The 26,444-nt window shown below is 45.0% G+C and overlaps 1 non-coding gene across 1 annotated transcript; it reads left to right on the top strand.

Moving 5' to 3' along the window:
- Positions 1-13,515: 13,515 nt before the first annotated feature.
- On the top strand, positions 13,516-13,619 carry LOC112131189 (small nucleolar RNA U13). Its single transcript, XR_002913323.1, has one exon. It is a non-coding gene; the product is annotated as a small nucleolar RNA U13 (small nucleolar RNA).
- Positions 13,620-26,444: the final 12,825 nt, after the last annotated feature.

The raw sequence follows: 26,444 nt of genomic DNA on the forward strand, positions 1-26,444 counted from the left end.
GGAAGGAAGGAAGGAAGGGAGGGAGGGAGGAAGGGCATTCTGGGAGGAAGAAGTGAGGGGGTGGCCTAGATGAGGACTTGGCAAACTTTTTCTGTAAAAGGGTCATATGGTAAATGTTTTCGATTTTGTGGGTTCTGTGGTCTCTGCTGTAACTACTCAGCCCTGCCATTGCAGGTTGAAAGTAGCCCTAGACAATACATAACTAAAGGTGCTCACTGGCTGTGTTCCAATTAAACATCATTTTTGGGCACTAACATTTGAATTTTATATCATTTTCATGGGTCACAAAATATTCTCCCTTTGATTTTTTTCCAATGATAAAAAGTGTGAAAAAACCATTTCTTAGCTCATGGCTGTATTTTTTTTTAAAAAGCAGCATGTTAGATTTGGCCCACTGCCCAGTTTTCCAGCCCCTGGTCTAGATAAAACAAGATGGGCCATGAGTTGATGACTGACGAGACTGGGTGGTGGGCATAATGGGGGTCCATCATACAATTCCCTCTATTTTTGTGGATGCTTGAAAATTTCCATAAGAAAGGTTTATATTTAAGTATTACCATAGAAATAAACTAAGTCGTACTATGGAAATTAAGTTAACGGCATGGAAACATCACTGTAAAATGAAGAAGAGGCAGAACACAACAATGTGTTCCTAATTGCTTAATAACAGAATAACAGGCCAGGGGTGGTGGCTCACACCTGTCATCCCAGTATTTTGGGAGGCCAAGGCAGGAGGATTGCTTGAGTCCAGGAGTTCGAGGCCAGCCTGAGCAACATAGTGATACCTTGTTTCTACAAAAAATAAAATTAGCCGGGCATGGTGGTGAACACCTGTAGTCCTGGCTACTTGGCAGGCTGAGGCAGGAGAGTCACTTGAAGCCGGGAGGTGGAGGTTGCAGTGTGCTGAGATCACTCCATTGCACTCCAGCCTGGGCAACAGAGCGAGATCCTGTCAAAGAAAAAAAAAAGAGGAAAAGAAAAGAAAACAAAAGAAAAAATACCATGTAGATCACACATTCTCACTGGGGGTGATACTGCCCCCAAGGGGACAAAAATTAGTTCTTGGAGGCAAAACAAAAACAAAAACAAAAACAAAAACAAAACAAAACAAAATACAAAAAAAAACTTCTTAGATATTACAATGGTTTGTGACCCTCCAAAGCAACCCTAGCTGACAAAACCTTATTCCTTGGTATTTAATTTCCTTCACCAGATTTTGATATTACATGAGCAGCAGTAACCTTGAGTTCAAGGAAGATCCATGAAATATATACAAAATCAGTGCTACAAAACTATGGCGAATAGGTAACATTCAGGTATTAACTCACTTCTCATCCCAAGCCTCACAGGGTAGGCCCTGCTATTATCCTCATTTCGCAGTGGGAAACTGATGCCTAGAGAGGTTTCATGAGTTGTCTAAGATCACACTGCCAGTGATTTAGAGCGAGGTGGTAGAACAAAAAGAACTCCTCCCAAGCTGTCCTGGCACTAAGATTTTCAGGCAACACCCTTTGCTTCTGGATGCCCTAAAAAATTAGTTATCCTCCTAAATTCCACAGGACATTGTCTGTTTTGTTTTTGTTTTTGTTTTTGTTTTTGTTTGAGATGGAGTCTCGCTCTGTCGCCCAGGCTATTCAACATGAGGGCTAAAGCTTCCCATCAATATTTGTGGAGGAGACTTTTTTTTCTTTTCTTTTCTTTTTTTTTTTTTGAGACGGAGTCTCACTCTGTTGTCCAGGCTGGAGTGCTGGAGTGCAGTGGCGCTATCTCAGCTCACTGCAAGCTCCGCCTCCCTGGTTCGTGCCATTCTCCTGCCTCAGCCTCCCCAGTAGCTGGGACTACAGGCACCCACCACCACGCCCAGCTGATTTTTTTGTATTTTTAGTAGAGACGGGGTTTCACCATGTTAGCCAGGATGGTCTCGATTTCCTGACCTCGTGATCCGCCCGCCTCGGCCTCCCAAAGTGCTGAGATTATAGGTGTGAGCCACCACGCCCGGCCGATATTGTCTGCTTTTTAACCGAAGAATGTACTTTACAGTTTGAAATTAACTGAAAATCTTCATATTTAAACCCATAAAATGAAAAGAGAAGTCAAAACCTGGAAGGAGATATTTGCAAAACACATACCACTACTAAAGGAGTGGTATCAGAATATATACAAACAATTTCTGGCCGGGCACGATGGCTCACGCCTGTAATCCCAGCACTTTGGGAGGCCGAGGTGGGTGTATCACCTGAAGTCAAGAGTTCGGAACCAGCCTGGCCAACATGGTGAAATCCCGTCTCTACTACAAATACAAAAAAATTAGCCAGGCATGGTGGCGGGCGCCTGTAATTCCAGCTACTGGGGAGGCTGAGGTAGGATAATTGCTGGAACCCGGGAGGCGGAGGTTGCAGTGAACCATGATTTCTCCACTGCAATCCAGCCTAGGCGACAGAACGAGACCTCGTCTCAAAAAAAAAAATTCCTACAAATCATTAAGAAAAGGGCAGAGAGTCCAACAGAAAAATGAACAAAAGACAGGCCCCTCACAAAAGAAGATCTACAAGTGATGAATCAATATAAGAAAATGTTCTCAAACTTATTGGTCATGAGGGAAATACAAATCAAACCACCGAGTCGGACTCCTCCATCGGAATGTGGACACCACAGGGGCAGAGATTTTTGTTTATTCATGCACATATGATTGATCTGAAAGAGCCACCCATCATGGACCCCACAGAATGTCAACATTGACCCCACACACTCCCATTCTTGTCCCCATAGACCCTCATCCCTCACCCCAGATCCCCCTATCCATTCAATCCACGGACCAGCATCCCTCACCCTACAGACCACCCATCACTCACCCCAGACTCCCTTCACCCATCCCATAGAAGCCCCATCACTCACCCTTACAGACATCATCAAACACCGCACAGATCCACCATCACCCCACAAACTCCCATTCACGTAACCCACATACTGTTACCCCTGGTCCCACAGACTCCCTTATCACTGTTCTCCATGTCACTCAATCCCCTCCTTAGGCCCTCCACTTGTCTCCATCCGTCACTGATCACATAGACCCGCAGCATTCAGCCAGGCCCCTCACCCCGGCTCTGCTCTGAAGCCGGGCTTGGCTCCCCTCCTGCCCAAATGCATTCAACATCCCCCGAAAGGCCATTTCCCTTCCAGTCCTCCCGGAGAGATGTCAGGGTGACGAGGGAGCTTATCTTTCGCTGGCTCCGAAACAGCCGCGAAGCCGAGCTCTACCAAAATGGCGTCATTCCGCCAGCGCCAGGATCTCTGTCACTGGCCGTGGTCTCGCACTGCTTCTGGAGGCTCCCATTCCAGCCAGAGGAGAGGTGCGTTTGGGGGCCCGGGGGAGTCCTCGTGATATCTCCGAGTTTGGGTATTCGGAATTGATCCTACGAAAACAGTGTGAGGCTTGGAAGGGCCGCGACTGTCTGGGTGAGTGGGCGTTCCCGGTCACCAGAAGAGGCATGGCCTGAGCAAAGGCGTGGCGACATGGCAGGGTGGGAAGCGGGGAAAGTGGGAAGGCCGGACAGAGCATCCCCCCGGGAGATTCCTCTGCAGAAGCGAATTCCTAAAACGTCTGGAGAAAGAAAAGAGACTTTTGACATCATGCAGCCTTTCAGGGGGCTCACACATATCTGCCCACCTCTCCCCACCTGGCCTCGGCTCCCTGCCGCCTTCCTATTGTTCCTCCTTGGCGTCAGGACCCGCCCCCATCTGTCACTCACTGCCCACTGATCCTCCAATGGCTCTTTTGAACACGGAAGGGCCCACCTTCGCCTGTCATTTATAGCCTAGACTTCTGCCTGCCTTAGTTCAAGTAGGCTCATATGGCCTTTTGCAGCCCGTATCAAAACTAAAAGAGTTCATAGAGTCAGAGGTTCGAGGTAAAACCTAAGGGACATTGGTTTTAGAAGACTTAACAAAGGGCTGGATTGGAAGTCAGCCCAGAACAGGATTGCAGAGTTAACAAAGGTTCATGTTCTATACAAAACAGGAACTCTGATGGTTGCAATAGTTAGGAAAGTCCTAGGATTCAAGACCTCTATCAGGGTGTATGGATGGAGAAAACATTAACAAATTACCCTGCTTGAAGATCAAATCAGAGGGGCATTGGTGGTGCAATAGTAACCCAATTCCAAAGTTATTTCAGAGAGGCCTTAAATGGAAGGTTAACTTAAACCCAAGTCTGAGCCAAGACCAGAGACCCATTAAAGGTGATGTGGTTAACAGAGGCCCAGAATTCGCAGCCTATACCAAAAGGGTAATGATGGTAGAAGAATTAATCAAGGTCTGACTTCAAATTCAAACCAAATGGCATTCATGATAAAAATGTTAACTGAGGGCCGGGCACAGTGGCTCACACTTGTAATCTCAGCACTTTGGGAGGCCAAGGTGGGAGGATCACTTGAGGCCAGGAATTAGAGAACAGCCTGGCCAACATGGCAAAACCCTATCTCTACTAAAAATACAAAAATTAGCCAGGTGTGGTGGCACATGCCTGTAGTCCCAGCTACTTGGGAGGCTGAGGCATGAGAATCGCTTGAACCTGGGAGGTGGAGGTTGCAGTGGGCCAAGACCGTGACACTGCACTCCAGCCTGGGCGACAGACAAAACTCAGTCTCAAAAAACAAAAATAAGAAAAAAATGTTAACTGAGGGCCGGGCACAGTGGCTGACACCTGTAATCCCAGGACTTTGGGAGGCTGAGGCAGGAGGATCATGTGAGCCCAGGAGATCAAGACCAGCCTGGGCAACATAGTGAGACTCCATCTCTATAAAAATAAATGTTAACTGAGGGCTGGGGTTGGTGGATACAGGAGAAGGGGCACAAGTAGCTAAGAAGTTAGTACAGCTTTGATTTTCTGTACATACCAAAGGATCATAGATGGAGAGGACTCAACTGAGGCCTGCAGTCAGTGTAAAGATCTGAGGGATGCAGAGCGTAGTGGCTCACTCCTGTAATCCCAGCATTCTGGGAGGTTGAGGCGGGCAGATCACTTGAAGCCAGGACTCAGCATGGCCAACATGGCGAAAACCTGTCTCTACTAAAAATACGAAAATTACCCAGACGTGGTGGTGCATGCCTGTAATTCCAGCTGCTTGGGTGGCTGAGGCATGAGAATCACTAGAACCTGGGAGGCGGAGGTTGCAGTGAGCAAGAACTGAGGGGCAGTAATGGGGAAACAGTTAACAGACATGCAAAAAGATTCACATGTAAATTGCCCTGGTGATGGAAAAGTGAACAGAACCTCAAGCTTAACACAAAGACCCAGGATTGTTAATTTTCCACCCTCAAAGCCCTGAATTCTCTCTCTAGATCCAAACCCGTTAATAGTGGAATGGATAACAGATTCCCCAGTTCAAGGTAAAATTAAGGGTTGATTTAGGTTGGAAGAGTTAATAGAAGCCCAGGTTGGAGAGCACAGATAAGAGACTTTGATGGTGGAATTGCTAACAACAGCTGGGGTTTGAGGTGAGGTCAGAGGGATAGGGGTGGTGGAAGAGTTAAGAAGGACATGGTTTGAGTATAGACCAGATGGGCATCAATGGTGGGGTATTTCAAAGATGCCTGTATTTATTTCCTATTGCTGCTATAGCAAATTATCACAGACTTACTTGCTCAAAACAACACAAATTTATTATCTTACAGTCCTACAGGTCAGAAATATGATATGGGTTTCACTGGGCACTCCCTACAGAGACTCTAGGAGAAAATCCATTTATTTGCTTTATCTAGCCTCTGCTAGAAGCCACCTGTATTCCTTGACTCATGGTCCCTTCCTCCATCTTCAAAGCTGACAGTGTAGCATCTTCACATCACTCTCTGATGGTAACCTGCTTCCATCATCACATCTCCTTCTCTAACTCAAACCCTTCTCCTTCCCTGTTTTATGTGTATATATATATTATATATATATATTATATATATATATATATATTATATATATATATATATATATGGAGAGAGAGAGACAGAGAGAGACAGACAGGATCTTGCTCTGTCACCCAGGCTGGAGTGCTGTGGTGTGATCAGACACTGTAACCTTTAACTTCGGGGCTCAAGCGATTCTCTCACCTCTGCCTCTGGAGTAGCTAGGACTACAGGCACACGCCACCATGCCCCGCTAATTTTTTAACTTTTCTTTTTTTTTTTAGACGGAGTTTTGCTCTGTCGCCCAGGCTGGAGTGCAGTGGCGCAATCTCGGCTCACTGCAAGCTCTGCCTCCCGGGTTCACACCATTCTCTTGCCTGAGCCTCCTGAGTAGCTGGGACTACAGGTGCCCGCCTCAACGTCCAGCTAATTTTTTGTATTTTTAGTAGAGACGGGGTTTCACCATGTTAGCCAGGATGGTCTTGATCTCCTGACCTCGTGATCTGCCCACCTCAGCCTCCCAAAGTGCTGAGATTACAGGCATGAACCACCACGCCTGGCCATTTTTTAACTTTTGGTAGAGACAGGGTCTTGCTAGGTTGCCCAGGCTGGACTCCAACTCCTGGCCTCAAGCAATCCTCCCAACTCAGCCTCCCAAAGCACTCCCTCCCTCTTATAAGGACCCTTGATTACATTGGGCCCATCTAGATAATCCAGGAAAATCTCATCTTAAAATTCTTAATCACATCCGCAAAGTTCCTTTTGCCATGTAAGGTAACATATTCACAGGTTCTAGGGGTTGGGAGAGGGATATCTTTGGGGGACTATTAATCTGTCTACCACAATGCCCAATGTTTAAGTCAAACCAGAGGGCCAATGGGGGTGGAAGATTTGATTGAAGCATAGGGTATTAACAAGAGAAACGATCAATGGTTTGAATCAGATTTAAGTTCACATAGGATGGGCCTAGATGAGGGGTCCAGGCTGTTATGTCAGAATTGCATCAAGGGCCTGAGTTCAAAGTTAAAGGAAATTCCAAGTCAAAGTTCAAATTTCAAAGGAAATTGATGGAATCTCAACAGAGATCCTGAGCTCTGGATCAAAGCCCCAGGAGCACTGGTGGTTAAAAAAAAAAATGTTAACAGAGGCCCAGGTTTAAGATCTACAATATAGACACATTGATAGTGGAATAATTAACAGGTTTGAGGTTAAAACTGAGGGTCGGCTGGGTGCAGTGGCTCATGCCTGTAATCCCAACACTTTGGAAGGCCGAGGTGGGCAGATGACAAGGTCAAGAGATCGAGACCATCCTGGCCAACACGCTAAAATCCCGTCTCTACTAAAAACACAAAAATTAGCTGGGCATGGTGGTGCGCTCCTGTAGTCCCAGCTACTCGGGAGGCTGAGGCAGGAGAATTGCTTGAACCCGGGAGGCAGAGGTTGCAGTGAGCCGAGATCGTGCCACTGCACTCCCACCTGGTGACAGAGTGAGACTCCGTCTCAAAAAACAAAACAAAACAAAACAAAAAATCTGAGGGTCATTGATGATTAAAGACTTAATAGGGCTGGGTGCAGTGGCTCACACCTGTAATCCCAGCACTTTGGGAGGCTGAAGCAGGAGGATCTCTTGAGCCCAGGAGTTCAAGACCAACCTGGGCAACATAGCAAGAACTCATCTCTACAAAAAAAAAAAAAAAATAGTTAGCTGGGTGCAGTGGTACATGCCTGTAATCTCAGCTACTCCAGAAACTGAGGCAGGAGGATCACTTGAGCCCAGGACTTCGAGGCTGCAGTAGGCTATGATTGTGCTACTGCACTTCAGCCTGGGTGACAGAGCAAGACCCCCCCCCAAAAAATTTAACAGCCAGCCAGGTTCAATGTCAAAAAATAGGAACATTAATGCTAAAATCTATAACTGAGCTCTAGGTTTAATATATAAATCAGAGTGGGAAAACTAATGGTGTTAAGAAACCTGGATTTAATTCACAGATCCGAAGAGGCATTGATGGAGGAAAAATAAAAAGAAGTCAGGTTTGGTTTTCATGCTAGAAATGAGTTGATGATGAAATAGTTAACAGAGACACCCCAACAAGTGGGGCATTGGGGTGGAAGCATTAACAGAAGTAGGCATAAAGAGAAAACTGAACAGGCCAGGCACAGTGGCTCATGCCTGTAATCCCAACACTTTGGGAGGCTGAGGCAGATCACTTGAGGTCAGGAGTTTGAGACCAGCCTGGCCAACATGGTGAAACCCCATCTCTATTAAAAATACAAAAATTAGCTAGGTGTGGTGGCACATGCCTGTAATCCTAGGTACTCAGGAGGCTGAGGCATAAGAATCACTTGAAACCGGGAGGGGGAGGTTGCAGTGAGCAGAGATCACACCACTGCACTCCAGCCTGGGCGACAGAGTGGAACTCCATCTCAAAAAAAAAAAAAAAGAAAGAAAGAAAGAGAGAAAACTGAACAGAGAACCAGGTGCAAGGTCAGGCCTGAGTGGCAGTGAAAGTGGAAGAGTTAACAAAGGACCAAGATCAAGGCTCAGATCTGAAGGCCACAGATGGCAGAAATGTGACCCAAGGCCTAGATTCAGTGTGGAGAAGAGAGGACACATAATCTGCTGTGTAGCCCTAACTAAAGCCACAATCATGTCTAGACTTCATCAGTGTTATACAGTAGCTGCTGTGGACTGAATTGTGTTCCCTCAAAATTTGTATGTTGAAGACCTAACACCCTACATGACTGCATGGGAGATACGGCCTATAAGAAGATGATTAAGGTTAATGATATCAGAAGGTGGAACCCTGACTGGAGACAAGTGTAAGAGACCCAAGAGATTCTCTCTCCGCCATGTGATGACACTGCATGAAGGCAGCCATTGGCAAGCCAGAAAGAGAGGCTTCACCAGAAACCAAACCTTTCTGAAACCTTGATCTTGGACTTTCCAGCCTCCAGAACTGTGAGAAAATAAATTTCTATTGTTTAAGCCATCTAGTCTATGGTATTTTGTTATGGCAACCTGAGCAGACTAATACAGTAGCTATGTACATCTTTAAGACTTCTTTCAAATATGTGGGAAACTAGGTATGACAGGACCCCTGGAAGTTAAGAATTTTCATGATGATCAAAGCCCTTCTCAATAATTTTTTGATGCTTCTCTCCAGACATGTCCACAGGAATTTTTAAAAATAAAATGTTTAGGCAGAGCACAGTGGCTCAGGCCTATAATTCCAACTCTTTGGGAGCCCAGGGCAGGAGGATAGCGTGAGCCCAGGAATTGGAGACCAGCCTGGGCAAACTAGCGAGATCCCATTTCTACAAAAAATGTAAAAATAATAATAATAAAAGATAAAATAATCTTTACAAAAATTTTTGATGCAGTAAGTAATGCCTTTCATGCATACTCCTGGACTCTAGACCCAGAGCTTCTGATCCAATAAGTCAAGGATGAGGTCCAATACTCTGCATTTATTTTAATGCTGTATTTGGAAATAATTTCAAACTTACAGAAAAAGTTGCAAAAATAGTACAAAGAACTCTCATATACCCTTCATCCAGATTCTCCAAATGTGATTATTTTATCCCATTTTCTTTACATATGTATAACATATATGTACATATATATGTGTGCATATTATATATATATATACATAATTTTTTCTGAATCATTTAAATATAAATGTCTGTTGCAGGAAGTCAGGGACCCCAAATGGAGGGACTGGCTGAAGCCATGGCAGAAGAACGTGAATTGTGAAGATTTCATGGACATTTATTAGTTCCCCAAATTAATACTTTTATAATTTCTTATGCCTGTCTTTACTGCAATCTCTAAACATAAATTGTAAAGACACTTCTCACTTCTCCAATCAATACCCTTGTGATTTCCTATGCCTGTCTTTACTTTAATCTCTTAATCCTGTCAGCTGAGGAGGAGGTATGTCACCTCAGGACCATGTGATAATTGCGTTAACTGCATAAATTGTACAGCATGTGTGTTTGAGCAATATGAAATCTGGGCACCTTGAAAAAAGAACAGGATAACAGCAATTGTTCAGGGAATAAGAGAGATAACCTTAAACTCTGACCGCCAGTGAGCCAGATGGAACAGAGCCATGTTTCTCTTCTTTCAAAAGCAAATGGGAGAAATATGGCTGAATTCTTTTTCTCAGCAAGGAACATCCCTAAGAAAGAGAATATGCACCTAGAGGTATAGGCCTATGAACGACCCCCCCAGGTGCGCCTGTCTTATGGTCGAGACTGCAGGGGTGAAATAAACCCCAGTCTCCCATAGCGCTCCCAGGCTTATTAGGAAGAGGAAATTCCCACCTAACAATTTTGGTCAGACCGGTTGCTCTCAAAACCCTATCTCCTGATAAGATGTTATCAATGACTATGGTGCCCGAAACTTCATTAGCAATTTTAATTTTGCCTCGGTCCTGTGGTCCTGTGATCTCACCCTGCCTCCACTTGCCTTATGATATTCTATTACTTTGTAAAGTATTTGATGTCTGTGACCCATACCCTATTCATATACTCCCTCCCCTTTTGAAACTCCCTAATAAAAACTTGCTGGTTTTATGGCTTGTGGGGCATCATGGAACCTACTGACATGTGATGTCTCCCCCGGACGCCCAGCTTTAAAATTTCTCTCTTTTGTACTCTGTCCCTTTATTTCTCAAGCTGGCCGACACTTAAGGAAAATAGAAAAGAACCTACATGAATATCGGGGCAGGTTCCCTAATAAATGTCAGCCTGGCAAGCTGGCTTAGGCCTATAATTGCAGCATTTTGGGAGGTCGAGGTGGGATGATCAGTTGAACTGAGGAGTTCGAGACCAGCCTGGGCAACATGGCAAAATCCCATCTCTACCAAAAATACAAAAAATTAGCCAGGTGTGGTGGCATACACCTGTGGTCCCAGCTACTCAGGAGGCTGAGGTGGGGGGATTGCTTGAACCTGGGAGGCGGAGGATGCAGTAAGCTGAGATCACGCCTCTGTACTCCAGTCTGGGCAACAGAGTGAGACTCTGTCTCAAAAAACAAACAAACAAACAGAAACAATAAATGTCCCTAAATACTAGTGTGTTTTTGCTAAAGAAAAACAGAGAAAACAGGACATTGCCTTATATAACCACAATATAATAATCAAAGTCAAGAAATTAACATTGATACAGCACAATTATCTAATCTTTAAACCTTTTCAGGCCGGGTGCGGTGGCTTGAGCCTGTAATCCCAGCACTTTGGGAGGCCGAGGCGGGTGGATCACTTGAGGTCAGGAGTTGGAGACCAGCCTGGCCAACATGGTGAAATCCCATCTCTACTAAAAATGCAAAAATTAGCTGGGTGTGGTGGTGGGTGCCTGTGATCCCAGCTGCTTGGGAGGCTGAGACAGGAGAATTGCTTGAACCGGGAAGCAGAGAGGTTGCAGTGAGCCAAGATCACGCCATTGCTCTCCAGCCTGGGTGACAAGAGTGAAACTCTGTCTCAAAAAACAAAAACAAAACCTTTTCAAAATGTGCCAATAGTCCCAATAATGCTCTTTACAGCAAAAGATAACTTTTTTTCTGTTCCTGGATCCAGTCCAGATTCTGCTTTGCATTTACCTGTCTCATCTCTTCAGTCTCCCTTAATCTGTCCTTTCTTCATCTTTTATGACATTGGCCTTTTTTGAAGGACATAGGCAGGTTGTTTTGCAGAATGTACCTTGGGTTCATACTGACATCTCTGATTCCAGTCCAAGGTCTCAGGATTATTCTAGCCCTACCTTCTTTCCAGATTTGTAATGCCTTTCTCAGACAGTGAGAAACATGGCTATCATTATCTCTATTTTACTAATTTGCTCAATCCTCATATACACATAAAGTAGTCTCAGAATTCCTAACCATACCCCTGGGTTAAAAAAAAAATCACTAACTAAATTACAAAATTTGGCTGGGCATGGTGGCTCATGCCTGTAATCCAAGCACTTTGGGAGGCCGAGGTGGGAGGACCACTTGAGCACAGGAGTTCAAGATTAGCCTGGGCAACATAGGGAGACCCCACCTCTATTTAAAAAATAAAAATAAAAAAGTACAATATTTGCATACAGTCATTTTTGCTTTTTGTCTTACAGTATCCAGTCAAAATAACTGTTTCCCAAAGTTACTCAGATTAGCTATTTTCTTCATCATGTCCATTAGTGTGGTTATGTTATTCATTTGTAATATGCTTAGGTTCCTTTGTTTCTATTTACATTCCATTTTGGATCCCCCTAGTTTATTTTAACGTATTTATTTTTTCACCCACTTCCTCACTTTTCTGTATCTATTTTTGGAATATGTGAAACATTACTATGCTTCTAAAAGAGGCAAAACTATACCAAAAGAATAAAAGTGTTCCTCCCTGCTCATCCCTACTTCCCATCCCCTCCTTTTCACCATGTTCCTACCCATCCCCTTTAGGTAAAAATCTTGTTCATTATTGTTTCATGTGCAAGCTCAGGATGAAAGTGTTGGGCCCTGGGAGGTGGATTCCCATGATTCCATGCTCCGGTTCCCTTCTGCAGTAAATGTATCCAAAGGCCTGACCGTGTTTCTTAGATTTCCTGGGTGTAATGTATTGAAGAGGGTGGGGGAATTCACCTGAGTGCATGGTTGTGGGATCACCCAGAAATTGAGGAGCTTCACTATTTTATTTAATTTAGGGTTTAAAAAGGTAAAGTGTGTTCCATATACCTGCAAGAAAACAGCCAGTTTATGGCAAAAATGGTGCCATCTTGAAGCAAATCCACCATCATGATCAATATTTGACTCCTGCATACCGAAGTGTTCTGCAGCAAGGTTTTTAAACAGTTCCTGCAGTATAGATAACCTTAATAATAAGCTTATTTAATCTGCCCAGTTTTCTTTCCTTCTTTCTTTCTTTTCTTTTTTTCTTTCTTTCTTTCTTTCTCTTTTCTTTTCTTTCCTTTCTCTTTCTCTTTCTCTCTTTCTCTCTCTCTCTCTCTCTTTCTTTCTTTCTTTCTCTCTCTCTCTCTCTCTCTCTCTTTCTTTCTCTTCCAGGGTCTCACTCTGTCACCTAGGCTGGAGTGCAGTGGTGCAATCTTGGCTCACTGCAACCTTCGCCTCCTGGGTTCAAGCAATTCTCCTGCCTCAGCCTCCAGAGTAGCTGGGATTACAGGTAACTGCCACCCACACCTGGCTAATTTTTGCATTTTTAGTAGAGACAGGGTTTCACCATGTTGGCCAGGCTGGTCTCAAACTCTTGACCTCAAGTGATTTGCCCGCCTCGGCCTCCCAAAGTATTGGGATTACAGGTGTGAGCCACTGTGCCCGGCCTCCCCAGTTTTCCAGAGTTTTGGCAAGCAAGTCTAAGACCAGACTGGCTGGACATGTCTTTACTCTAAAAGCATGCTATAGAAAGAATACTTTCTGATGGGCGGGTGTGGGGTTCCACCCTCTTAGAGCTCCCTGAGATGGCTTGCATTCCTAAGTCCCTATTAAATATTCCTTTCTGAGAACTGGGTTTGTCAGCCTTATTCTTCTGCCTTTCAGTTCCCTTGGCCTTTAGGGGTGGGTTTGCATATACCAGCTACTGTGGAACATTTGCTGAGCCAGGCAGGAGCTGAAGAACTAAGAAATTGATCCTTTTGTAGTTCCTAAGCATGATGATTGGGTGTTCATGTGCTTATGTGAGATGTGCCTTTCTCGAACCTTGTTATGACATCAGCACATTATTCATCTGATATGAAAAAAAAAAAGAAATGGGTAAGGGGAATGAAGCATCTGTGTGTGAAACTCCAGAGTGGCCAGCAACATCTATGTGGGGTGGTGTGAAACCTCTATTAGATGCTTGTGGACCTCCGCATGAGTAATGGGACATCCTGAAAACTCAAAAGGAGTTATTAACTGAAAGCCATATAGTGCACTGCGATAGGGAAGGATGGTGGATAACCTATCCAGTGGGCTGGCCACTTCTCTGGGCTGTTCATTTGGCACTGGAGGCCCAGCTAGCAGCAGAGGCGAAAATTAAATGGCTAGGGAAGGAATTGCAACAAGAAAAAGACACGTGACTTTTGACTTTTCTCCTTGCATCCAACATAATGAAGAAAATTGACGACCAAGAGAACAAAAATTGAAACCTTAGCATGTAGATAGATTGGTCCGCCTAGGGGGAATGAAATGGAAATGACCAGAAAGTAAAGCTGTCATAACTAAGCCCGACTGGGATGTGAAAATTTGGAATCCCTGGGAATGTTGTGGAGAGGAATATTTCGATGACATAGAAGTCATAGCTGAAGAGGGGAATGAAGATCATTGGCAAGCTCATCCCTCGTGCACAGGAAAGTGAAAGCTGAACAACTCCAGCAAAATGGGAGTTGGCCGATCCAGGAGAATCTCACTATCAGTGTATATCACTCTCACTATCACTATCTCACTGCTACAGAACTCTTAAAGATTGCAGAGACATTTAAACAACCACCTAAGGAACCACTGACCTCTTAGATGGTCCAATTGTGGGACACAGGGTTTTTCTTTAGCTGGGAATCAAGCAGAGAAAAATGATTAACATCATCACCCACCTGGTCCTGCAGCAATGCCTTCATAACTCAGGAAGAATAGCCTTATGGAATGGATTATTCTAGCTATGAGAGAGGCTTGGCCTAATGAAAAAGAATTACCAGGAGGGACAACCTGCCGGTGGTCAATCAAAGAGGCCCTGGGGCTTCTGTGGGAATTAGGAATGAGGAAAGCCAGGAACTGATATAGCAGTTTTTACTGCCAGAGTGAGAAATAGATTGCTACAGCACGCATGAAGAGAATGTCAGGGCCCTTTTCTGTCTTTGTTGAGGCCTGGAGTGGAACAAGATGTATATGATGTGGGACAAGCCATTGCAAATTTGGAAAAAACTGAGCAAACCACGGACAGGGTAAGCTTGGGAACCCGACGAGGGTTAGCAAAAGGGAAAAAGAAAATCCCACAGAAAGAAGGAGGAAAAAAAAGGGAAAGGGATAGATAAGAGGGCACATGTAAGTAAATGTGGCATGATTTATTGGGAGCAGAAACACCCCAATAAAAAACAAACAACCTAATGCTGTATTAGCAGTCACATAGAGGGAACTACCGCCTGAACAGCAATTTGGTTGCTTCCTTTCTGCCCCTCCTGCAGAAGAGGAAGACTAGACCCCTTCTTGTAATGCCCCAGCCTATCAGGGTGGATCCCATCCGGGCTCTGAAATTACTAGGGCCGAGGTTAATCCCATGTTTGAGCAATAAAGGACGACCACAGGCCCCATATTGAGCTCATCACTTACTGGTCCTGAGAAATAAGACTATTGCCTTACTAGGGACGGAATGTACTTTAATCCATGGACACATTCAGAAAGACCCTTTGGTCAATGGTCTGCCATTGATGGTTATGGGGGACAAATGATCCCAGTAAAAAGGACTTTAATACATCTCGGTTTGGGGAAAGTGTCCTCTGCCCCATATATGGTGCTTATTTCCTCTATTCCATAAAATATTTTAGGCATGGATATTCTGTTAGGAAAGACTATAAACTTCAGTGGAAGAATTCAGATTAAAGATGGGTATAGTACAGGTATTCTCAGGAGAGGTCAAAATGGACCCGTACAATTTTCTAGCCCCAGGTAGGTTGTCAACGTTAAACAATACAAATTGCCTGAGGGGCATGCTGTAATAAGTGCAGCTATTGAGGAACTTAAAAGGTACATATTATCTGGCCAACTCAAAGCAAGATTATCAGTTCCATCTGGCCTGCATGCAAACCTGACCAGGCCTGGCTGATGACTGCCGGTTACCAGAAATTGAACAAGGTAACCCTGGCCATACAAGCTGCAGTTTCTTAAATTACTCAGGTAGTCAGCCACATTGTGTCTGTCCTGGGTACACATCATGCTGTCTTAGGTTTGGCTAATACCTTTTTCTGCATTGTACTGTCCAAATAATCACAAAACCAATTTGCTTTTACCTGGCAAGGTTTCCAGTGGACCTTTCAAGTGCTGCCCTAGGGCTATTTCACACTCCTACAATTTGTCACCCAGTGATAGCTACAGACTTGTCTTTGCTCTCATTCCTGACTTCTCTTTTTTAGTCTTCTTATATTTATAATATGATGTTAACCTCTGAGATGTTCATGTGTATTATGAAAGTCTGAGGGCATTGTGCAATCATCTTCTGGAACAAGGGTGGGAAATCAACCCTTCAGAAGATCTGGGGCCCAGGGCCTGCAGTGAGGTTTTAGGGGTTACATGGTGGGGTAAGATTCCTTTTACATTGGGTACATTAATGGACAAAATCCAGTAACATCCAACTCTGAAAACAGAAGAGAAATCCAAACATTTGTGGGTCTTTTAGGATATTAGAGAGCATTTGTCCCACCCTTAGCCCAATGTTTGAGGCCACTCTATGGACTTATTAGAGAAAGGACACATTGAAACTGAGACACATCACAGCAGGGAGCTTTGAACAGGCTAAAGTGCTAGTATAGCAGGCACAAGCCTCAGGCACCCCTTTAGAGGGAGTAGAGATGACTTTGGATGTTACTGCTACTCCTGTGGGCACGAGTTGGGCCTTACGGCAACCGTGGTATGGTAAGTCAATCCCTTTAAGATTTTGGTCACAATTATGGAAAGCAGCGAAGCCAGATACTGAAAGAGGAAATTTTCCCTGACCCCTTCACAGGCCTCATGACAGGGGTGCCTCGCTTACTCAGCCCACAGATCTCAACCCCTTGTGGGATGGGAAGCATGCAGGTGAGCCGGTGTAAGAGCCAGGGAAAGTGCTTTTGGGTGCTGGCAGGAGCAAAACTCTGTGCATGCCCCAAGGCAGCATCCAAGGAGGATAAAACTCCCGCGGGCCCCCAAAGCCCCAGAGGGCGTGCGTTACAGTGAGCTCTTTTAGCTTTACTGTCCGAGGATGGCTTAAGTAAGTGTTTAACAGCTCAGTGGACCCTCTGCCTTTTCGTGAGGGCAGAGGGTCAGTGTGACAGCCTTTTTGTATTCCGAGTTCTTGTCCAGCATCCAGGAAAAATCAGACTGCACGAATGAATTGAAGGATAACAAATGCAGGGGATTTTATTGCCGATGGAAGTGACTCTCAGCAGGAAAGGGAGCTGGAAAGAGGAAGGAGCAGGAGAGTATTCTTCCCCTGAAGTCTGGCCGTCTTCAGCCAGACTGTTCTCAAAAGTCCTGCCGTCAAGCCATCCCTCTGAAGTCAAACTGCATCTCTCCAATGTTCAGCTGCTTCTTTTCTTCTCCCTTTCTCTGCTCTCTGCCAGTGGAGCCTGGGGTTTTTATATGTACAGGATGGAGAGCATGGTGGGTCAGGGGTGGTTTTGGAAAAGGCAACATTCGAGCAGGAAAATGGGGATGTGAAGTTCTCACTTTGGGCTGCGGTTCCAGGCTTGAAGGTGGGGCCCTTGTCAGGGACTCCACTTCTTCTGCCTAGAATTTCTCTGCCTCCTGTCCCTATCAGTACTCTCCCATTGAACAAGTGCTAGCAGTGTATGCTTTACAGCAGGTGGAATCATTAGCAAAGACCCTTCCCATGACTGTGAGAACTGGTCTACCAATCAAGGGATGGATAGAAGGATTATTTAAATCACCCACCTCCGTTTAAATCCCAGACACCTATCTTGAATAAATGGCATGCCTATTTGCAACAGTGAAGTGTCCTGGTAACCAAACCCTTAAGCCCAGAATTGCATGCTGTGTTAGGCCTTGTTATATGTGAGCAACCAAAGGACATCCCTTTGCCTCTTCCTACTCCAGTGCCTGACACAATAAGCAAAGGAGTGTTATGCATCCCTGATCATGCTTGGTATACAGATGGCTCCAGCAAGGGAAACCCCTGTACTTGGACCGCTGTTGCTATATGACCACAAACTGATACAATCTGGCTTGATATAAGTACCCATCACAGTAGACAGTGGGCTGAGTCGCAAGCTGCTTGGTTAATAATCACACATAAGCCCTGGCCCCTAGCTCTTTGTGCTGATAGCTGGGCTACATTCAAAGGCCTAATTATGTGGCTAGTCCAGTGGCAACAAGAAAAATGGATGTTTATGCACAAACCCATATAAGGCATGAACATGTGGCAAGACATATAGAGAAGCTGCAATACCCTGCAGCTGATGAAATAGTTGGTATTTCATGTAGTGGTACACAATAAGACTCAGTTCCAGGAAATATAGAAGCTGACACCCTAAGAACAATTAGAAGCATTGTGCTCTGTCCCAGGCCAATGAATAGAGACCTGGGTACATAACAAAAGTAGTCATAGAAGTGCAAGAGTAGGCTTGGAGATAGCCAAGAAGGCAGGATTGCCCTTAAAATATGCTGACCTCCCAATAGCTGTTAAAAATGTTGATATGGTTTGGCTCTGTGTCCACACCCAAATCTCATGCTGAATTGTAATTCACACATGTCAGGGGAGGTGGCTGGATCATGGGGGCAGTTCCCCTATGCTGTTCTCATGATAGTGAGTGAGTTCTCACGAGATCTGATGGTTTAAAAGTGTTTGGCAGTTCCCTCTTTGCTCTCTTTCTGTCCTGCTGCCATGTGAAGAAGGTCCTTGCTTCCCCTTTGCCTTCTGCCATGATTGTAAGTTTGATGAGGCCTCCCCAGCCACATGGAGCTGTGAGTCAATTAAGCTTCTTTCCTTTATACATTACTCAGTCTTAGGTAGTTCTTTATAGCAGTGTAGAAACGGACTAATACAAATGTATACCACATTCTTGATTTCATCCACACTATATACCATATCATGCAGGACACACTCATAGGGCTGTCCACCCTATAACAGATCAGCAAATGAATTATATAGGGCTTCTTTTTGTAAGTCAAGACAAAATGTATGTATTGGCCTGTGTAGATATTGCTACTGAACTGCTGTAAGTTTGTCCTTGTAAGTGAGCTAATCAAGCCAATACTATTAAAGGTTTAGAGGCTCTCAGTACTATGTATGGATATCTTTGACACATTGACAGTAACCAAAAGACCCATTTTGCTGGACATGATGTGCAGGACTGGGCCAGGGAACACAACAGATCATGGCACTTTCATCTCCCATGTAACCTCCAAACAGCAGGGTTAACTAAAAAGAAAACTGGTCTTCTGAAAGCACAAATTCAGTTTCCTGGGGAGGCTGAGCATAGTGGCTCACACTTGTAATCCCAGCACTTTGGGAGGCTAAGGTGGGAGGATCACTTGAGGTCAGGAGTTCGAGACTAGCCTGGCCAACATGGCGAAACCCCGTCTCTATTTAAAAAAAAAATACAAAAATTAGCCGGACATGGTATCACCCACCTGTAATCCCAGCTACTCTGGAGGCTGAGGCAGGAGAATTATTTGAACCTGGGAGGCGGAGGTTGCAGTGACCCAAGAGCATACCACTGCACTCCAGCCTGGGCAACAGAGCGAGACTCTGTCTCAAAAAAAAAAAAAGTTTCCTAGAGAAACCTACAGTATTAATCCGTTCTCACATTGCTATAAAGAAATACCTGAGGCTGGGTAACTGGAAAAGAGGATTAATTGGCTCACCATTCTGCAGGCTATGCAGGAAGCATAGCAGCTTCTGCTTTGGGAGAGGCCTCTGGAAGCTTCTGATCATAGTGGAAGGCAAAGGGGGAACAAGCATCTCACATGGCAGGAGCAGGAGCAAAAGAGAGTCAGAGAGGAAGTGCTATACACTTTTAAACAACCAGATCTCACAAGAACTCACGCACTATTGTGAGAATGGTACGAAGGGGGTGGTGCTAAACCATTCATGAGTAATCCACCCCCTTGATCCAATCACCTCCCACCAGGCCCCACCTCCAACACTGGGGATTACAATTTGACATGAGATTTGGTGGAGATACAGATCCAAACCATATCACTTATTACCTACCTTGCTAGAGTGGATGAATGTGTTATCTGCAGGGCTTATTTATTTAACTTCAGCCAAAGCAGGATGCTTGCTCTATATGACTTGTTGGGACCACCGTACCCCAAGCCTACCACTGTTTGCATATGGGTAACTGAGAAGACTGCTTTGCTCCCAGACCTGATTGACAACCAGCATATTTTGTGCATAACAACACTGACAGATATACTATCAGGGGAGAGGACACTGCACTGGGGCTTAGAATGGCAAATACCCCCAGGCTGGATAGGCTGTTTCCTGCCATAGATGGAGGAATATCCTCAACAGTTAGAGTGGTTCCCCATTGCTCCTATTGAATACTGGACCCACGATCACCCGCTATAAATGGTTAGGGGAAACAGTATTATAAGCGAACTAACACAGGAACAAAAAACCAAATACCGCAGGTTCTCACTTGTAAATGGGAGCAAAACATTGAGTACACATGGACACAAAGAAGGGAACAACAGACACCAGGGCCTACTTGAGAGTGGAGGGAGTGAGGATCGAAACACTACCTATAAGATACTAAGCTTATTGCCTGGGTGATGAAATAATCTGTACGCCAAACCCCTGTGACATGCAATTTACCTATATAAGGAACCTGCACATGTACCCCTGAACCTAAAATAAAAGTTTTTTTTTAAAAAAGAAGCACAAATTCAAACTTTCCTGGAGAAACCTACCTTGCAAAGGTGGATGAATGTGTGATCTGAAGCCCTTATTTCTTTAACTTCAGAGAAAGGGATGAGGTGCCTGCCCCATGTGATAGGTTGGGACCACCATTCCCCAAGCCTACTATTGTTCACATACGGGTAACTGAGAGGACTGCTTTGCTTTCAGACCTGGTTGACACCCACCATATTTTCTGCATGAAGATAGTGACAGACATTCTACCAGAGGAGGGGACACTGCACTGGGGCTTAGAATGGCAAATACACCCAGGCTGGATAGGCTATTTCCTGCCAGAGAGGGGGGAATATCCTCAATAGTTAGAGTGGTTCCCATTGATCTTATTGAATACTGGTCCCTGATCACTCGTTATAAATGGTCAGGGGAAACATACCCCATGGCATGGTGGTGAGCTCTCTAATATGGTGTACTCTCAATCAAATTACTTTGACCACGGCTGCTGACACTTCATCCCTGGGCAACATGGTTGGTATATGGCCCCTTTCCCTTTACAAAAGCCAAGAGCTGACTCTATACTAACTACTCTAAATGAATGGACTGGTGTATTCTAACAGATGGAAAAGAAATTTCCTTGCAAATACCCACTAAGTTTGTTTCCTTTCATCCTTAGTTGTCACGTTCTGTCAGTACTATCACCAGCTGCCACCTATGAAGCAAACCTTTTCCTACAATGGACCCAAGAGTATGCTGTTGGCTTACAGAAAAACATCTGTTGGGGCCGGGCACAGTGGCTCATGCCTGTAATCCCAGCACTTTGGGAGGCTGAGGCAGGTGGATCAATGGAGCTCAGGAGCTCGAGACCAGCCTGGCCAACATGGTGAAACCACATCTCTACTAAAAATACAAAAATTAGCTGGGTGTGGTAGCGGGTGCCTGTAATTCCAGCTACTTGGGAGGCTGAGGCAGGAGAATCGCTTGAGCCTGGGAGGCGGAGGTTGCAGTGAGCTGAGATCATGCTACTGTACTCCAACCTGGGCAACAGAGCAAGACTCCATCTCAAAAAAAAAAAAAAAAGAAAAACATTGGTTGGGTATGCGGCCTCATGCCACTCTCCCATGCTTCTGGCCTGCCTTGGTGGGTATCTCCTTTCCAAGGATGAGATTGGAGAGACTATATAAAACAAATGACCAGTTTCTCAGACTGAACCCCTGTGTTGAATGCCGTAGTTGTTACTGGCTTCATAGCTGGCTTCGGTCCTGGGGCACCTGGTGGCAGAAGCTGCTTCTTGGTTTACGTGTTGTGCTCCTATGTTCCTTACAGTCCTGGTTTTGCCTTTACTGTTGCTGCAGCATTTTCCTCCAATAAAGCCAATGAGCTGCTGCTATAGCTATACGATATCAAGCACCCTTCCTCTAGACCCAGGGACTATCAAGGAACAGGTGGGCACGTGAGATTGCAAGGACCAGTACTGAGGAGTGGAGTGTAGGTATACAGCCTGCTGCATGGCCAGAGTGATTTCATCTTGAAGGGAAAATATGATGACAGATGTTTGACTCCCGCATACCGAGGTATTTGGCAACAAGGTCTTTAAACGTTGGCCGTAGCATAGATAATGTCTCACAAAGATGCTTATCTAACCTCTCCAGTGGTCAGGAGTTTCCGCAAGGAAGTGTGAGGCATGGCCAGGTGCTCATGTTTTAGCATAAAAATTTGCTATAGAAAGTAAACTTTCTGGAGGACGGGCATGGGTTCCACCCTCTTGCAGCCACTGGACACATAGCTTCTGTTCAAAGGTCCCCATTAATTATTTATTTCTGAGAAACTCGATTTGTCAGCCTCTTTCTTTGGCCTCTCAGTGCCCTTGGCCTTTGAGGGTAAGTTTACATAGAACTGCTCACCACAGAACAATACCAATGTGCCCAATGTATTGTCTTTCTTTCTAGAGCAATTACTACAACAGTGGGAAATAAAAGGTTATGAGGTGTTTCTTTCTGTCTTTTTTTCTTTCTTTCTTCCTTTCTTTCTCTTTCTCTTTCTCTCCCTTTCTTTCTTTCTTTCTTTCTTTCTTTCCTTCCTTCCTCCCTCCCTCCCTCCCTCCCTCCCTCCCTCCCTCCCTCCCTTCCTTCCTTCCTTCCTTCCTTCTTTCTTTCTTCTTCATTTCTTCAGAGACAGAGTCTCACTTTATTGCTTAGGCTGCAGTGCAGTGCTGTGATCTCAGCTCGCTGCAACCTCTGCCTGCCAGGTTCAAGTCATTCTCCTGCCTCAACCTCCTGAGTAGCTGGGATTATAGGTGCCCACCACCATGCCAGGCCAATTTTTGTATTTTTAGTAGAGACGATGTTTCACCATGTTGGCCAGGGTGGTCAGGAACTCCTGACCTCAGGCGATCTGCCCGCCTTGGCCTCCCAAAGTGTTGGGATTACAGGCATGACCCACCATGTCTGGCCTGCCGATCTCTTTCTGATGCATTCTCTCCATCCCTATCTTTCTAAACCCTCTCTAACAGACTCTCAGACTTTCCTCTCCCTCCTACATTCTCTTCCTTTTCTTTTGTCTCTTTCTGCTCCTCACCTCTTGACTAAAGATGTTGGCTGCTGCATCTCTAGCCAATGTCCACATCCTAATACTACAACAAACATGGCCAGTGACATCTGCCTTTAAGCACTTGTCACAGAAGTCACCTGTGCATCGTCCACTTCCAGCCTCCAAAGAAACAATTCCCTACAAACCACTTCTGGAGACGTGGCACCAACTACCAGGGAGGCAGCCAGGGAAAGACGAGGAACTCTCATCATCATATTTCTGCTCGGGACCAAGGTTCCTGAACTGGAAAGGGCCCATCTGCTCAGCCCTCCCCATCACCCCTAACCTCTGCAATGCTGCAGGTTTTCATAAAATTGTTTTTTTCTCTACTGACACCTACAAGCTTCTCACTTTTGGGAAACAAAGATTGTAAAGGTTTTTTTTTCATAATTAACTAAATTTAATTTAGAGGAAATTTTTTTTTAGCTCATGTATTTTAGTTAGAAAAACACCATCTTGGGCCAGGCATGGTGGCTGTAATCCCAGCACTTTGAGAGGCCAAGGTGGGCAGATCACCTGAGGTCAGGAGTTCAAGACTAGCCTGGCCAATATGGTAAAACCCCGTCTCTACTAAAAATACAAAATTTAGCCAGGCGTGGTGGCACATGCGTGTAATCCCAGCTACTCGGGAGGCTGAGGCAGGAGAATTGCTGGAACCTGGGAGGCAGAATTCAGTGAGCCGAATGCAGTGAGTCGAGATCGTGCCACTGCACTCCGGCCTGGGCGACAGAGTCAGACTCTGTCAAAAAAAAAAAAAAGAAAAAAAAGAAGGAAAGAAAGGAAGAAAGGAAGGAAGGAAGGAAACAAAGAAAGAAAGAAGGAAGGAAGAAAGAAAGAAGCAGATAAAAGGCAGAGACAGAGTGGGCCACTTGGTGAGGCGGGGATGGAGAGTCACCTGCCTGAGGTACACCCACCCAACTCACAGGTGAAACTGGAGCGGAATCAATGAGGATCTAAGTCAGGGATATGGCTACTCTTGCCTCTCTCTAGAGGACCCCTTGCCCTGCCATCAGTTCCACTGAGAACCCTCACTGTCCTTCCTCCAGGACAAATTCACATGTCTAGTGGAATCCATGGAGAGCCCTCCCAAGGCAAAAAGTCAGGAACTGCAGGCTAATGCTTCCCTCCCACTGGACAGGCCTGGGGAAGACTGGGAAGGGGCTAAGGGAAGCAGAGAAACTGCCTTCTCTGCCCAAGGGCAACAGACATATCTGCAGGGCAGGAATGAGGGACCCACATCTGACACACTTGGGACCGGGCTTCAGAAAGTGTCCCCTCCCTATGTTGTTTGTGTCTCAGCAGGTGATTTTGTCCAATCAGCAGGTGATTTTGTCCAGCCCTCTTCCCCAAGGTACCAGGAGGTACCAACTGCACTAGCAGGTTCAAAGGCCTCAGGGAACGACCCTGTGTCCCAGATTTCTGAGCAGATGGCCTAAGCTACTTTGCTTTGCAGCTTTATAATAATTACTTGGTCAGACAGTGTTAAGCACTCTAGCTTTGTTTTTCTTTTTTAAGGGTTGTTTTGTCTATTCTAGATCTTTTGCATTTCCATATGAATTTTAGAATCAGCTTGCCATTTTTTTAACCAAAAATCTTGGTAGAGTTCTGATTGATATTGTGTTAAACCTATAGATTAAATCTGGGGAGAACTGACATCTAAACAATATTGACTCTTCCAATCTATGAACAAGGTATATCTCTTCATTTATTTAGGTCTTAGTTTCTCCCAGCAATTCTGTAATTTTCAGTGTACAGGTCTTTCACATCCTTTGTCAAATTTACCCTTAAATATTTAACATTTTTTATGATATCGTAAATGCTATTTTTTTTTTTTTGAAAAAGGGTCTAGCTCTGTGGCCCAGGCTGGAGTGCAGTGTGATCTTGGCTCACTGCAGCCTCTGCCTCCAGGTTCAAGCGATTCTAGTGCCTCAGCCTCCCAAGTAGCTGGAACTACAGGTGAGCGCCACTGCATCTGGCTTATTTTTCTATTTTTATTAGAGACAGGGTTTTACCATGTTGTCCAGGCTGGTCTCAAATTCCTGGCCTCAAGTGATCCGCCTGCCTTGGCCTCCCAAAGTATTGGGATTACAGGTGTGAGCCACTGTGCTGGGCTGGCTATGTTTATTTGTTTGTTTGTTTTGTTTTGTTTTTTGAGACAGGGTCTCGTTCTGTCACCCAGGCTGGAGGGCAGTGGCACAATCTCGGCTCACTGCAACCTCCACCTCCTGGGTTCAAGCAATTCTTATGCCTCAGCCTCCCAAGTAGCTGGGACTACAGGCGCGCGCTGCCACACTTGGCTATTTTTTTTGTATTTTAGTAGAGATGGGGAGGTTTCCCTGTGTTGACCACGCTGGTCTGGAACTCCTGACCTCAGGCGATCCACCCATCTTGGTCTCCCGTCTTGGCCTCCCAAAGTTCTAGGGTTATAGGAGTGAGCCACTGCGCCTGGCCTCTGACATTATTTTTTAACAATGAGCTTACCGTTAACCACAGATTTGTCATTTTAATGTGCCCCTCATTTAACACTTTTTTCCTAAAAATAGAAGCCATTCCACAAAACCTTTTACTTAGTATTCACTTCCACTATCGATAAACTATTAGAACAGTGGTTCTCAACCAGAGGTAATTTTGCTTTCCAAGGGACATTTGGCAATGTCTAGGAAATTTTCATTTGTCACAGCTGGGACTGGGGATACACTGGCATCTAGTTGATAGAGGTCAGGGTTGCTGCTAAACATCCAACCATGCACAAGACAGCCCCCACAACAAATAATTATCCAGCATAAAATGTCAATAGCATTGAGGTTGAGAAACTCTGCGTTAGAAGTAGATACACAGATGTGCTCCTCACAGTTAATATACTTGGTAAACAACATGGCATGGACTGATATGGCAGGGTTTGTATAATTTCACATAAGTTTCATCCTTTCCTCAGATCCTATAAAATCTCTATCCTTTCCTTGTTTGGTGAGACATTCTATAGTCCTTCTGGTGTGCAGCCTCTCTCATTGCAAAGGGTTAATAAACTTGCCATTGCCAGATTACAGGTTTGTTCTGGGTGCTCTTAGGCCGATAAATCAGGCTCTCTAGCTGATTTATAAAGATAGGATAAATTCATGGTGTAGAATCAGATTCTCCATTTTAAGGGGCGTTTCTGTGAAACTGGGCTAGTCCAGAGACTCTGGAGGAATGGGAGTGGAGGCGAATATCTTCTCAGCTGAGCCTCTGAAGGATAGGCAGGGTGAGCTGAGTAAAGGACGGAATTTATGAGCATCCTTGGCTGAAACACCCTCTACTTGCAGTGACCTTGCTGCTCCTTTCTTTGCCTCAGCAACTTCCTCAGCACCTGGGGGATTAATGTCCAGATGATGGCCCAGCCCTGTGGCCTGAACCCTCTGGCAAAACTGATGTGTTAGTGGGGCTGTGTAA

This window comes from Pongo abelii, chromosome X (assembly GCF_028885655.2).
Source record: "Pongo abelii isolate AG06213 chromosome X, NHGRI_mPonAbe1-v2.0_pri, whole genome shotgun sequence".
NCBI classification, from domain to species: Eukaryota; Metazoa; Chordata; class Mammalia; order Primates; family Hominidae; genus Pongo; species Pongo abelii.